The sequence below is a fragment of the Octopus bimaculoides genome, chromosome 7 (assembly GCF_046866305.1).
Source record: "Octopus bimaculoides isolate indiv1 chromosome 7, ASM4686630v1, whole genome shotgun sequence".
In the NCBI taxonomy this organism is placed as follows: Eukaryota; Metazoa; Mollusca; class Cephalopoda; order Octopoda; family Octopodidae; genus Octopus; species Octopus bimaculoides.
In genome coordinates this window covers 103,229,062-103,244,061 of record NC_142934.1, presented here as the reverse complement: position 1 = coordinate 103,244,061, position 15,000 = coordinate 103,229,062, and positions in this window count along the sequence as shown.

Below are 15,000 nucleotides of genomic sequence, written 5' to 3'. Positions count from 1 at the left end.
ACCGCCATTGTCACTCCTAAACAATACATCAAATACATCAAAAATAAGTACGTCACAAGTACCGGCACACAATGTTAAATAATCCATTTTACTATCCGCTTTCTTTGATATAAAGCTGTAAAATAGTTAAGCAGTCAAATATATGTGCCATGCGACGTTACACACAACTGAATGGAAGGACTGCTCGAGAAAGATGTCTAGAATATTGTCGACAAACGTCTCCGACTTTGAAGTGTATCAATTCATTTTATATCACACACACACACACACACACACACACACACACACACACACACACACACACACACACACACACACACACACACACACACACACACACACACACACACACACACACACACACACACACACAGCAGCTAGTGCTCAGCGACAAGGAGAGAAAGAGAGAAATATACAAAAACACGCATCTTACACCTACTTAGTTAGATACATGTAAATATCTTTATACTTACTTATACTTAGACACATACGTATACATAAATATACATACATACATGTATATATATATATATATATATATATATATTTCACGTATGTGTGTATATATATATATATATATATAGATAGATAGATAGATAGCTATATGCATATATATATACGTGTGTATATATGTATATATATATATATATATATATATATTTATACATACATATAGATATATATGTATATATGTGTGTATATATATATATATATATATATGTGTGTGTGTGTGTGTGTGTGTGTGTATACAGTATTTGAAATTATTTCTTTCTAATATAAAAGCAGCTTAGGCATGCCTAACAATTTAGCGATTTCGTAGACTAACAAAAACAACCTAGGCTAACATAGGTTTTAATTATTACGTGCATATACATCTATCTATAATATAATGGAGAAAGCTGCTTATTAATTAGTTCTGCAGCAATATCTAAAAGTATTAAATGAAACTAATTATTAAAGGGGTGACCGTTTGGAAATATTTTTTTAAAACTCATGTTATAAGAAATTACCTATAACTTCAATTTCTCAACTTTACCTAATTTTTTAGCTCCACTTTCTCGCAAATTTAATTATTCATCGCATTCACTGCATCCAATTCTTCACAAATTTAAATATTCATTGCATTTCCTGCGGAGTATTCCATTTTAATTTGCAAAATCTCCACTTTCTCTTTTAATGTTTTCATTTCAAGTTTTAATTCGCTATTTGGAAAATCGACAGTTTATTCTATTAATGTATACGTAATGTGAAAACATTATGTATTGAATGAAAATTATTTAAAATACCCGTATAATTTTTGTAAAAAAATTTATATTGATTTTGTTGTTATGGCTGTTTGGAACGCTATAAGTCTTACAATAACAACTATCCGGACCAATTTTGGCAATTTTTCTTTTTTAATTTAAAAACCATGGGAGGAGCCTTTTCGGTAAAAAAAAAAAAAGAAAAAAAGAAGTAAATATTTTCAGAGGAAACTATGAACAATTCAACCCAAACCACTCTCCCTTTTCACTCTCACATGTATTGATGTTCTTTTCAATATTTTTCTCCCATTAAACACATTTTATGGAATGATGATGCCGAAATAAGACACGCGTAGTCTATTAGTTGGAGGAAAACAACGAAAGAAACTTACATTATTTCTTATATTTATCATAATGTGAATAGATACATATACAGATGAACCGCAAAGTTACGGGGACATAAACATACTAACACCGTTTGTCAAGTGGTGGCGAGGGAGAAATGCAGACACAAAGACATGCAGACACACACTCACAGACACACACGCATATAGGAGAAGCTTTTTTTCAGTCTCCGACTACCAAATCCTCTCACAAGGTTTTGGTCGGCCCAAGGCTATAGTACAAGACACTTACCCAAGGTGTCACGCAGTGGAACAGAACCCGGAGCCTTGCGGCCGGGAAGCAAACTTGTTACAACACAGCCACGCGAATACATACTCGTCGTGAAGGAGGAGCTGTTCTCTTGTGACAAACACAACAGCGATTAGTATATTAACGCTCGAATCTGCCGGAATATATTTAGATTTAATATGCAAGCTATAGTTTTCAATCCTACTGCTCACCGCGCATATAATAATTATTATCGGTCAGTAGGTGTCAGCATGGATCATCGAACAATTTGTTTAATGAAATCATAAACAGTACCATCGGATATTGTTGCATTCGTCGATCTAGGTCTTTCTGGCTGACGAAACATGTCAAATCACCGATGACTCAGAGTCTTATACAAATGAATCTTGTACAAATATGAGTATCAAGAACATATTTGTCGTAAAAGATGAGCTGTTCTATGACGAATACAACAGGGATTAGCAAATACGTGTTCCAATCTGCCGAAGCGTATTAAGAACAAATATACTAGTCAGCCGATATATATATATATATATATATATATATATATATATATATATATATATATATATATATATATATATATATATATATATATATATATATATATATATATATATATATATATATATATATATATATATATATATATATGTGTGTGTGTGTGTGTATGTGTGTGTGTGTGTGTGTGTGTGTGTGTGTGTGTGTATATGAACGTGTGTGTGTACGTGTGTGTATGTGTGTCTGAGTGAGTGTGTTAGAGAGTAGGCTAAACCTTTTTACTGTCACCATAGCAATGATATGCCCTTACATGTTTTTCCTCATTCTTTCAACAATTCCAACGAAGATATGTTTTATTTATCTATGTAATTAGCTTTTGGGATGTTTCAGTGTGTGAGTGTGTGTGCATACGAGCGCGAGTGCGTATGTGTATGTCTATCTGTTTATCGTGGCTAACTGTCTGAATTTATGCGCATACGCATGTTGGTCCATGTTGGTGCTTCTCCGAGTACGTGCATACGCGCGCGCGCGTCTGTGTGTGTTTGCGTGTGTGTGTGTATGTGTGTGTGCGTGAGAGAGTTTGATTTCTGTATTCCTACGGCAATCCCTCTCACTAATACTATCCTTATCTACACTACGTCCGTATAACTTTTTTGCTCGTGTAAGCATGTTGCTGTGTTTGTATGAGAATTTCTATTGTGTGTGTTTGAGTTTGTGTGTGTGTGTGTGTGTGTGTGTGTGTGTGTGCGTGCGTGCTTGCGTACGTAATATCATGTGCTTTGTTGGCTCTCCTCTTCCTTTAGGCAATCCCCCGAAAAAACCATAAGCAATTTATTTTTTTATCTAAAACATGATGTTAAGCAAAAGGTGAATGACGCAATAAAAGATACTGAATTAATAAAAATTTGCCACTATTTTTGAGAAACAAAACGAAAAAAAATACCTAAGTACCCATTGGTCACTTGGAATTGGGGTATCTGAAACCCAGGAATGTACAGGACTAAACACAAACTGCAACTAAAAATGTAACAGCAGGGAGATATTTAGCAAGAGGTGGATGCAGCCCGTCCCCTTCGGCATGTAACGAGTTAAGAACACCAACATTTGCGCAATTGAGGATTCTTCTTTGAAGATCTTTTCAAGTTTCTGTAGACTTTCTTACTACTATCCTATGTTTGCATGTATTTATGTACATAAGTATATATGTTTATATGTATGTATGTATGTATGCAAATTTTTACTGTTCTACTCACCGATAAAATTATGGATACATACATCCATATAAACATACACACCCGTATACAAGCATAGGATAGTCGTAATGTATGTATGTATGTATGTATGTATGTATGTATGTATGTATTCATGCCTACATACATACTTAAATGTGGAGGCGCAATGGCCCGGTTTTTAGGATCGCGGTTTCGATTCACAGACCGGGCGTTGTGAGTGTTTATTGAGCGAAAACACCTAAAGCTCCTCGAGGCTCCGGCAAGGGATGGTGTCGAACCCTGCTGTACTCTTTCACCACAACTTTCTCTCACTCTTACTTCCTGTTTCTGTTGTGCCTGTAATTCAAAGGTTCAGCCTTGTCACACTGTTTCACGCTGAATATCCACGAGAACTACGTTAAGGGTACACGTGTCTGTGGAATGCTCAGCCACTTGCACGTTAATTTCACGAGCAAGCTGTTCCGTTGATCGGATCAACTGGAACCCTCGAAGTCGTAAGCGACGGAGTGCCAACAACAAACATACTTAAATATTTCGATGCTTCTCGACTTTCTATTGAAGAGCGGTTGAATTCTCACGGGAATCAACCGCCGCAGCTCATACGTTCAACTTTTGATCTGAACCTGATGAAAGTGCAGCACCTCATTGCCCTTCTTTTACTTCGACCTTTTTTGGCGAATACGGGAACGGGAATACGAAAAGCATGAATACAGACGACCGCCTCTTCAACACACCTCTGCTGCTGATTCAGCCGGCCCTCATTCCGATGTTGCTGCACAACCTATAGTACGCGTATATGCAAAACAGGAAGAGAAACAAAGTAAGGGAGATGGGAAACGAAATTGAAGAAACTGAAGACTACTCAGAAACCTGAGTCTCTGTGTATCCTGCAAGGCTAGAAATGGGAGCGATGACCTCCCCTCGCAAATACTAATCGGACACAGACAGTGTGTCGTTAGCTAGCTGGAGGAGATGTCTTCCTGGGGCTAAAAGCAACAGTAACATCTTCCTCTGTGGGACCGCCACATTTAGTTGGCAAATATATATATATATATATATATATATATATATATATATATATATATATATATATATATATATATATATATATATATATATATATATATATGCCTTGTACTTCTTTATGAAGCATTTCATCTGTCTATCTTTGCGGATATTTATAAGTAATGAAGCTAATATGACTGGCCTTTCTGATTTCCAAGAGGGTCAAATTGCTGGAACGCAGATCCAGGATAAAACCAGCTCTGGCAAACATAATTGTGGACGGAAGGCAAAGCTCATAGAGTAGGACCGAAAATAGTCAAATGCAATATGTCTTAAAGCTCTGATATAGCAGCAACTGTGATAGCAGAGCTAAACTACCAGGTTTCTAGTCTTGTGTCAAATAAAACCGTTCGTTGCGAGTTCTATAAAGCCCAATACCAAGAGAGAGCTTCAATTGCTAATCCTGTCCTGTACCCCATGAACATTGATAAGTGGAGAAAATTGCATCTTGACTATCAAAAGTGATCAGTGGCTCAATAAGAAAATATGATAATCTCTAATGAATTATTATTTAGACTTTAACCCAATTCGAGGTGAGTTAATGTCTGCATCCTGCCCCAAAAAACTGATTGCTCTTTATTAAGTATGGAAGTGGTGATTAGGGCAGCCTTTTCATGGAATTCTCTTGGCCATTTTGTTGTTCCACGTGGCAGATTTAGCGCTAAACATTTTCTGAGCATTTTGGCTGACAGCTGATCATGTACATTTTATAGAACACACATTGTTTCGTGATGAGAACACAATTTTCTCACGGCAAGGGTAATTTAGAATTGGTACGAATATCACAAAACTGAATAGATCAACTGGATTCACCCCACAATAACTAGGTCTCAATAAAATCAAACATGTATGATGCCTTTTGGAACACCAAGTAAAGGACCCCCTTCTCTTCGCTATTGTTGATGAAAGAGCAAAAGTAGGTTTCACTCGAAGAGTGGCGCAAAATTCCCTTACAGCTGTTCGGAATTATTAAAATAGTCGTTCGATCCAAAGATGTAGCAAATATGTATTAAATAATAAAAATTCATTCCAATAAGTGTTTCCATTATTTTGCATGCTTACGTGCGTAAAATATTCGATTGACTCTACTGTACTGAATCTTAGAAAATTTTCGACCCCAAATATAATGAGGTGATACTCTACTATAATGCATATAATCATACGCTTTGCGATAATTGTTGGGGTTCTTTACATTTTGAAGTCAATTTCCGCTGAGTTCAACTTTACCTGTCATGCCTCTCTTGTCGGTAAAATAATAAAGTACCTGTCTAACATTGGAATCGATAGTATCGACAACCCCTAACCTCAAAAGGCTGGTATTTTGCCTTTATTGGTAGAATCGTCAGAGTATCATACAGAATATTTTGCAGTAATTGCACCGACTTTAATTTCGCAGAGATCAACTTTGCTTTTCAAAATTTCAGATTCGATAATATATAAAACATCTGTTAATTGCTAGTACCGACCCTCAAAATTGTTGCTCTTGTGCTTAAATTAGAAAGAAATAAACATCCAATACAACTATCCTTTCTTTTTGCAATGGAAGGGCCTCAGATGGTTAGAATCAGCATATGGAGGTTCCCTCATTGCTCTGTGGAGAGACTACATCGCTGGTTGTGGAGACGCAATGGCCCAGTGGTTAGGGCAGCGGACTCGCGGTCATAGGATCGCGGTTTCGATTCCCAGACCGGGCGTTGTGAGTGTTAATTGAGCGAAAACACCTAAAGCTCCACGAGGCTCCGGCAGGGGATGGTAGCGAACCCTGCTGTACTCTTCCACAACAACTTTCTCTCACTCTTACTTCCTGTTTCTGTTGTGCCTTTAATTCAAAGGGTCAGCCTTGTCACGCTGTTTCACGCTGAATATCCCCGAGAACTACGTTAAGAGTACACGTGTCTGTGGAGTGCTCAGCCACTTGCACGTTAATTTCACGAGCAAGCTGTTCCGTTGATCGGATCAACTGGAACCCTCGAAGTCGTAAGCGACGGAGTGCCAACAACAAACATACTTAAATATTTCGATGCTTCTCGACTTTCTATTGAAGAGCGGTTGAATTCTCACGGGAATCAACCGCCGCAGCTCATACGTTCAACTTTTGATCTGAACCTGATGAAAGTACAGCACCTCATTGCCCTTCTTTTACTTCGACCTTTTTTGGCGAATACGGGAACGGGAATACGAAAAGCATGAATACAGACGACCGCCTCTTCAACACACCTCTGCTGCTGATTCAGCCGGCCCTCATTCCGATGTTGCTGCACAACCTATAGTACGCGTATATGCAAAACAGGAAGAGAAACGAAGTCAGGGAGATGGGAAACGAAATTTTTTTTAAATAGGAGGAGAAACTAGCGAGGGTGAGGTAGAGGTGAGAGGGGAGTTGAAGGATAGTTCTGTTTGTCTCAAGTTTATCCTCACTATTTTCATTTTTTGCTCCACTTTTTCAAATAATACGAGTCTTAACAAAGCAGACTACAGTCAAACTTCTCTTTCGTTTTATATGATATATATATATATATAAACAATATATATAAATATATATATATATATATATATATATATATATATATATATATATATATATATATATATGTATGTGTGTGTCTATGTATGTATATATATATATATGTATGTATGTGTGTGTATGTATATATAAGTATGTGTGTATGTATGTAAGTATGTATGTATATATATATGTATATGTATGTGTATACAGAAAAATACACACGCCCCCCACACAAACACACACAGAAACACACACATAGTGTAGATGTGTATGTGCATGCGTAAGTGTGTGTGTAGATTTGTGTGCGCGTGATACACATAACAAAGGCAGGATATCATAGGCCTATTTAAGCATAGTTTCTTTGTAATATCTGCAGAAAGATAAGACATAATTTTGGTAAACAGTAAACGAAAATCAAAGAAGGCAAATAAAAAGTATCATTCCAAAGATGGATAGAAAACAAACAGGAAAGAAAAACCTAGAATATTTAGAAGAAAAAAACAACAACAAAAATGACAAAGTGGTCTCAGAAGGAACAATACATTAAATGAAGTATAAAAAGATAAAAGAAAAAATAATGTTTGTCTGAATATTACAAAAAAAAAAAAATAAATTATAAATAAGAATCTACAAAATAGCATAATTAACGAAGAAAAAAATACAGATTGAATAACTGTTTAAGAAAGATAAATGAAAGACAAAAATTAAAATTAAAATTAAATGTTAAAATTAGTTTCGTATGAAGATTTTTATGAGTCTAATTAACTTGAAGGTTTTGCATGGCTGAGCAGTTAGTTATATTGAGATTGTGTGAAGAGTATCACCTGAGGAATACGAATCACTCCAGCTTCATATAATTTCTGAAGAAACAAACAATAGCTTGACAGAAACACACACACATGCAGTGTATTTCACGTTTTCTTCTCATTATATTCCCTGTCACTCTACTACATTGTTTTTCCCTTTTGCTTTCCCGAAACCAAATCGTTGAAAGAAATAGAGTGAAGAGAGAGAGAGAGGGGAGGGGAGGGGGAGTGCTTGTGTGTGTGTGTTTCTACATGTAAATGTGTTTCTGGGATATATTCATAAAGGGATAGAAGGGCAAATTGAAAGGTAAGTGAAAGAACACTTACATATATATTATATTTATACAGAGAAACCAGTGAAGTGTTTTAGGGGAGATAGAAAACCCGAGGCGAGAGGCAGACGAAGAAAGGGAGAGAGAAAGTGTGAGGGAGAAAAAGAGAGAGATGGGGAGAAATAGAAATAGAGACAGGGAGAAACCATCAGATAGAGAGACAAATAGACAGGATCACAAGCGACGATGTATCGTGGCAGAGACAAATATGAAATAATGATATACGTAAATAGACATAAAAGAGAGAAGTAGACAGAGATATATATAAAATATATAAAATATACAGAAAAACTAAGGAAAAATGGGAGAGAGGGAGATAATGAGAAAGAGAGAGAGAGAGAGAGAGAGAGAGAGAGAGAGAGAGAGTGTGTGTGTGTGTGTGTGAGTGCCTAAGTGCGTGCGTGTGTGTATGTGTGTGTGTATGGGTGTGTAAATGATCAAGGACAGAAGGAGAGAAGAAATGAATGTCCAGCATCAAAGAAATACTAATTAATTGAAGAGCAAATTAAGAGTGATTTTAAATGAATTCCATTTCATTGCAGCTCGTTTCTCATATGGTGGTCAACATATGCAACGATCGCTGTGGCGTAAAACTCGGATTATAGAAGAATAAAGGAATATATATTTATATATATATATATATATATATATATATATATATATATATATATATATATATACACTTTACTCTTTTACTTGTTTCAGTTATTTGACTGCAGCCATGCTGGAGCACCGCCTTTAGTCGAGCAAATCAACCCCAGGACTTATTCTTTGTAAGCCTAGTACGTACTCTATGGGTTTCTTTTGCCGAACCGCTAAGTTACGGGCTCATAAACATACCAGCATCGGTTGTCAAGCGATGGTGGGGGGACAAACACAGACACACAAACATACACACACATAATACATACATACATATATATATATATATATATATATATATATATATATATATATATATATATATATATATATACATATACGACGGGTTTCTTTCAGTTTCCGTCTACCAAATCCAATCACAAGCCTTTTGTCGGCCCATGGCTATAGTAGAAGACACTTGCCCAAGGTGCCACACAGTGGGCCTTAACCCAGAACCATGTGTTTGGTAAGCAAGCTACTTACCACACAGCCACTCCTGCGCAGTTGAGCAAGCGACAAACAAAACTCCTTCTAGCACCAAAGTTGAACTGAAGGCAAGGATTATGGCAGCATTCACCAACTTAAACAAGGGGACCGCCCAGAAGAGTAGCAGGAGATTCCGAAGTCGTCTGGAAGCCGTGGTTGAAGCCAATGGCGATTTTATTGAGTAAATTTACACTTTAGTATTTTAAGATATATCTGTTAAATATATCTGTTAAAATGAGATGTCAGTGTTACTTTAAGTTTTGCGTAATTTAGACGATAGCTTATTCACCGCACCCTGTATTTAATATATTTTACGTGTGTGTGTGTATGTGTGTGTATGTGTGTGTATACATATAAAGAGAGAGAGAGAGGGGGGAGAAAGAGTGAAAGAGAAAAAAATCGAGAGAGACTGAGAGAAAGAAAGAAAGAAGGAGAGAGAAAGTGGAGATGTTATAAAGATATAAATGTAGATACGGAGCTTAATTCCTAGAGATAAAGAGATAAAGAGAAAAATAGATTGATCGGTTCGGAGTATTGAGCTAAAGCCTGTGAATCATTGGAAAGAAAGAGAAAGAAAGAGAATGGAAGAGACAGAGAGAGAGAGAGGGACAGAGAGAGATAGAGAGAGAGAGAGAGTGAGAGAGAGAGAGAGAGAGAGAGAGAGAGAGAGAGAGAAGGAGGCGGGATGAACGCGAATGCGACAGAGAAACTAGAAAACAGAATGGAAAGAAGCAATATGTAATACATAGAAAGGGTGATGGAGGCAGATGGGGATTTTCAGAGAATAGAGTGAAGAAACAAAAAAAAAAAAAAAATTCGATGACACAATGGTGTCTCTGCAGTTAATTCATGCATGGAGAATTTAAAGAGAATTAGGAACTGTTGTGGTCAGGCTTGGTTTGTTATATACAATAGTAAATAATGGGCCTTAAAGGAAGTATATATCAATGCCTATCTATTTGCATCATACTATACTAATTAATTAATTGAACTTGTATATTTGTATGTATGTTGTATGTGTGTATGTTTGTGCGTGTGTGTGCATGTATATATGCATATATATATATATATATATATATATATATATATATATATATATATATATATATACGCACACACAAACATACGTATACATTTAGGTATATATATGTTATAATATAATACACACTCACGCACATATGAAGGGGGGATATTCATGTGTTTAATGGTATCCTGAACGGCATAGCTGGAGCCCTAACCTTCAGAGTTTTTTTGAAGGGCTTAGAAAAACTGAAGGACTCCTGCAATTAGTGTGTTAATCTGAAAGGGCAATATGATGAATTTTCATTTACCACAAACCAGGAACTTTTCAGCACCCCTTCGTATACACGTACACGTACATACTTATATACATTTATACATGCATACACATACACACGCGCACGCACATATATATATGTACATATATATATATATATATATATATATATATGTGTGTGTGTGTGTGTGTGTGTGTGTGTGTGTGTGTGTGACATTTTCTGTCTTGTGACAGAAAATGTTAGACACACAGGTCAATTATTCCTCTCCAATTTTAAAAAAAATTTTAAATATATCTCCTTCTGTATATATACACTACCATACAAACATGATTTTTATTGAACTCAAAATACTTATTGTAGTTCCTTTCTTTTGTGATAACTAGTACGTAACACAACAAAGCTGATACAAATCTTTGCATTTTACTTTTGATAATCTTTTTCTAAAAAAGTGAAACCGGTCAAGTCAATAAACATCTCTATAAGACTTCTTTTATATATATATATATATATATATATATATATATATATATATAGAGAGAGAGAGAGAGAGAGATAGATAGATAGATAGATAGATAGATACATACATACATACATACATACATACGTAGATACATACGCACACACAAACATACATTACAGTATATAGGTATAAATTTTGCATATATATATTTACATAAATGTATACACAAATAGAGACATGCACACACACATTATATTCATCAATAGTTCTACAGAGCGCTGGGACGTGTGTAGATGTAAAATAAATTTACGATCATACAATATGGATAAATAAAGATTTATAGCTTTGTTGAGGAAAGTAGGTAACTTTGATGATGCAAACACTATGTCGATTATGGTGGAAAATTGAACCTACAACTTTGAGCAAGGAAATATTTCAGAAAATGGATGAAATGTATCACTCAAGGTGGTCACCGTGGGTTTTGAATTCAGAAGGTAAAGAGCTTGGAACTGATACCTTTATTCTTGTCTGGACACTGATATCTCCACCAATTCTCCACTCTATAAGATATATAATCTTGTTTTGAGTATTCTCTTATTCGCCTAGAAAAGTATTGCTTGTATATTTTCTTTCATTCTTGCATTCTTTTATGTATTTCAACATAAACACTGCGGCTCTGATGGGGCACCGCCAGTATCCTCAACTTTTCAATGGCTATCCTGTGTACTTGGCTTTTGGTTTATAAGGGAGATTGAATCTGCTGCCCTCGTCTGTTTTTCTTGCGGGTTTGTAGGTTCAGCTGATATTTTGAAAAGCAGAAAGTTAAGGTGCTTCTGGAAAATGTCTACACCCCACACCTAGTAGATCTCTTATGTTCTTTGGTTAGGTATTAAATAGCTTTGGGCCTTTGAATCCTGTGGCATTGCATTACCAGGCCCATATTCTATGGCATGTATGAAATCACATACATACACAGATCTCCGAACCACATGGTTCCGGTTTCAGTCCTACTGTGTGGCGACTTCGTTACATGTCCTTTTCTATAGTCCCGGCCGACCAAGGGCGTGTGAGTTAATTTGGCTGATGGAAACTGCAACACAGTCATGTGTGTGTGTGTAGATAGATAGATAGAAATAGATATGCATATGCATACACTCATATGTATATGTGTATGTATACACGCACACACACTCACAACAAAAAAAATACGAAGCACAAGTACATGACCTATTTTTTCGAACAACGAAAGACACAAATGGAAAACAAAGCAAACATCATAAAGAACGAACCTTCATCAGATGTTGGCTGTTTTTCTAGTCTCGTATTTCAAGCATTTAATAAATAATATAATCTTTCGATAAAACAGTTGCTCCCGCAAAGCAAATTAAATAAAATTTGGGATTTTGCGGAGGGTCAAAATTGGTAACACAGACAGGACAGTGAAAACAAACAGGGCTAAACAAGGTTGTGCTGGCGAACGCGTAAATCAAGTTATGACAGGAGACAAAAAAGAACACGTCTTCTTTGTTCCAGCTACAACGGAAAGAAAGAAAAATGGCCGATGGTCACGTGGGAGACATGTGAGTAAAGGAGGAGTGAGAGAGAGAAAGTGACAGATTAATATGAAAGAATACTGGGAGAAGAGGAGGTAAAAAAAATAACAGAAAAAAGAGAGAAAAACGAAAGGGTAAAAGATCGTATAGAGTGCACAACAGAATTATTAAGATAAAACTTACTTGGAGAGGATGTAAATATATATATATATATATATATATATATATATATATATATATATATATATATATATATATATATATATATATATATATATATATATGCGGGCACATAACGTTACGAAACGTGTACAATAAAAAATTACGAAAAATTACGAAAGTCCATAAATTTTTCTTTCGAACAACGAAAGACACAAATGGAAAACAAAGCAAATAACCTAAAGAACGAACCTTCATCAGTTGTTGGGTGCTTTTCTAGTCTCGTATTTCGAGCATTTAACAACAATATATATCACTGTCTTCCAGTTTCCATCTACCAAATCTACTAACAAGCCTTATATATGGACACACACACACGCACCCCCACACACATATACATGCATATGTGCGTGCGTGTGTATTTGCACCTGTGCTTGTCCCCCCTCGTGATAACCGGTGTTGATGTGTTTACGTTCCAGTCATTTAGTAGTTCGGCAAAAAAAAAAAAAAAGAATAAATACGAGTTTCAAAGAAATACTGGGGGTGATTCGTTCGTTTAAAATTCTTCAACGCGGCACCCTAGCATTGCCGCAGTCGTTATTGACATTGGAAATAAACCACGGGGAGATTTGAACTCAGAATGATGAGAAAAACTGAATAATGCATGACGGGAATGTGTAATGTCTGCCTGTCAGGATACAGTTGTAGTGACACAAGAAACGGAATTAACAATTATATTAAGGGAAACAGAACATAATATATACATGACGTGTACAAGAGTGACAGTGGTTGTTACAGTAGCATTGAAAGACATGAAGAATGTATACAATGGGGAAGTAGATTATCTCTTAATGCCTGGCTCAATATAGGGAGAGTATTTTGTATATATACAACGTATTGTTTTTTTTTAACGTTTATGCTTGTGTTTATGTTTTTGTATACATCTATTATACTTTCGTGTGCGCTTATGTCTGTATATGTTTATAACTATGTAAGTGATGTTATGTATGTATTGTATGTTGTACGCACCAACATATATATTAGAGAAAAGCTGTTTTGTAAGCTGAACATGGGTTTTGCAAAAACTAAAAAAAGAAAAGAAACGCTGTTTTCGAGTTATAAAGTATTCTCTTGCGGCCGTCAAACGGAAGTCTACGTTTTGAAATGTCGTGCTGACTTGGCTGTGTTAAACCTATGCCTGCCCTGCACATTTTCTTCGTTGTTTATTTGACTTCGCTTGTTTTAGTTGTCATTATTTTGTCAATTGATATTCGCCACACCAGCTTCAGTTACTCATAGACTGCAACACTGATAGTCTTGCTGTCATCGCAAAGTTTATTTCTGCAGAAGTAGTTCCCAGTAGTAGTAGTAGTAGTAGTAGTAGTAGTAGTAGTTTTTGCTTTTGTTTATTTCTCAGGTCAGCCCTGATCGAGCATACCTGTGATCAAAAACATTCCAACAGAGATGACCTGTGTCTTAAGTATGCATTTTCTTAAGACAATACTAGTGTGTTATTTGAGGGAGTTTAGTTTGGTTGCTATTAAAAGCAGGTACAGCCAGGCAAAACTCATGCAATTGCATAGAAGCTTCCAATTTGCATTTTTTCTTTTTTCTAATTATATTTAGAAGGACCATTCATTTGTAGCATTTCAACTAACTCCCGCCCACGACACAATCAAGGAAAACCAATACATTCGGCATACAGAGAAGTCTGGTAAAAAATTTTGCCGAATGAACTACAACCAGCGATGTTGGCACTCCGTCGCTTACGACGTCGAGGGTTCCAGTTGATCCGATCAACGGAACAGCCTGCTCGTGAAATTAACGTGCAAGTGGCTGAGCACTCCACAGACACGTGTACTCTTAACGTAGTTCTCTGGGATATTCAGCGTGAAACAGCGTGACAAGGCTGACCCTTTGAATTAAAGGCACAACAGAAACAGGAAGTAAGAGTGAGAGAAAGTTGTTGTGGAAGAGTACAGCAGGGTTCGCTACCATCCCCTGCCGGAGCCTCGTGGAGCATTAGGTGTTTTCGCTCAATAAACACTCACAACGCCCGGTCTGGGAATCGAAATCGCGATCC